The following is a 1,531-nucleotide window of genomic DNA, read 5'->3' on the forward strand; positions in this document are numbered from 1 at the left end:
TATGCTAAATCTTTTTATTTTTATTTTTATTTTTTGCAGTTTCTGGCCAGGGCTGGATTTGAACCCTCCACCTCAGGCATATGGGACCAGCATCCTACTCCTTTGAGCCACAGGGGCTGCCCTATGCTAAATCATTTTAAAAACTGAACCTCTGAGGCATTTTATTATAAAAAGTTGGCACTCATATACATAAACTAACATGAACTTAAAATTCATCATAAGTTTACTTCATTTTTTAACTTGACCTTCTAGTAAATCTTTACCTTCATTGATTTTGGCTGCTATATAAGCAGACCCTCCTTTCTCTGGGTGATTTAAGAGCATAATTGGTCAATGAACGTCTCTTCTTTTCCCTTTATTGGCAGTAGGGCTTATACCTAGTATCAATGCTGCTTCCCCGTTTGTCATTTAGGTTCAAACCCACCTCTGTTAGCCGCCACTAAAGGTAGATTTGGGCAGACTCTGAAAAAATCGCTTTACTTGAGGCTCCATACACTTCATGGCTTGTTAATCCTGCAGCAGTAATGATTAGTCCAGTTGCTACCAGTGTACTGACCATGGCTCCTGCTCAGCTCCCCGCCTCCACCAGAGCGCGGATCATCCCAGCCAAAAGGTCGAGGCTACTAAGCACAACACCTTCACCAGAGCGTGACGCAGCTGCAGGCAGTACACAAGTCTCCTGCACGCAGGTGCCCTATGAACCTTTTTAAAAAAGGTTTTAATAACAATAGGCATTCAACAGTCAATAGCTATGTCCCTTTTAATTCTTTTTTTTTCTCTTTTTCTCTCTTTTTTTTTTGAGACAGACAGATTCTTTTCTTTTTGAGACAGACAGATTCTCATTCTGCCACTCTGGGTAGAGTGTTGTGACATCATAGCTCATAGCAACCTCAAACTCTTGGGCTAGAGAGATCCTCCTGCCTCAGCCTCCTGAGTAGCTGGGACTATAGGCGCCTGCCACAACACCGGGTTAGTTTTTCTGTTTTTAGCTGAGTTGGGGCATCGATCTTGCTCAGGCTGGTCTCAAACTCCTGAGCTCAAGGGATCCTCTGGCCTCAGCCTCCTGAGTGGCTGGGACTATAGAAATTTTTCTATTTCTAGTTGAGATGGGGCATCAATTGCTCAGGCTGGTCTCAAACTCCTGAGAGCTCAAAGGATCCTCCTGCCTTGGCCTCCCAGAGTACTGGGATTACAGGCATGAGCCACTGTGGACCAGCTGCCTTTCTCCTTGTCTTTAATGGTAGTGATACTTAAGATTGATTTTCTGTTTGGAGACTCTCAAACTCATTGTGATGGGGATCCTCTGATAGCATGGAATCCATTTTTAAAAGGGGAGAAGAGTAGCACTGTGGACTTCTACCTAGAAGTGAGGGTGCTGGGGCCTCACCTCCCTCTCAGAGATTGTGGTGGTATGGTATTTCTTAATAGCAACATTTGGCTTAGATTGATGTATTAAGGATAGAGTGCCCCTTTGGTTAATTAGGATAATCTCTTTTTTTTTTTTTTTTTTTTGAGACAGTCTCATGTTGTC

The 1,531-nt window shown here is 43.2% G+C and overlaps 1 pseudogene; it reads right to left on the reverse strand.

Moving 5' to 3' along the window:
- Window positions 1-228: 228 nt before the first annotated feature.
- Window positions 229-559, reverse strand: LOC100955245 (annotated as a pseudogene).
- Between the last annotated feature and the right edge of the window lie 972 nt (window positions 560-1,531).

This window comes from Otolemur garnettii, unplaced genomic scaffold (genome assembly GCF_000181295.1).
Source record: "Otolemur garnettii isolate 467f Iridium unplaced genomic scaffold, OtoGar3 scaffold00061, whole genome shotgun sequence".
Classification (NCBI taxonomy): domain Eukaryota; kingdom Metazoa; phylum Chordata; class Mammalia; order Primates; family Galagidae; genus Otolemur; species Otolemur garnettii.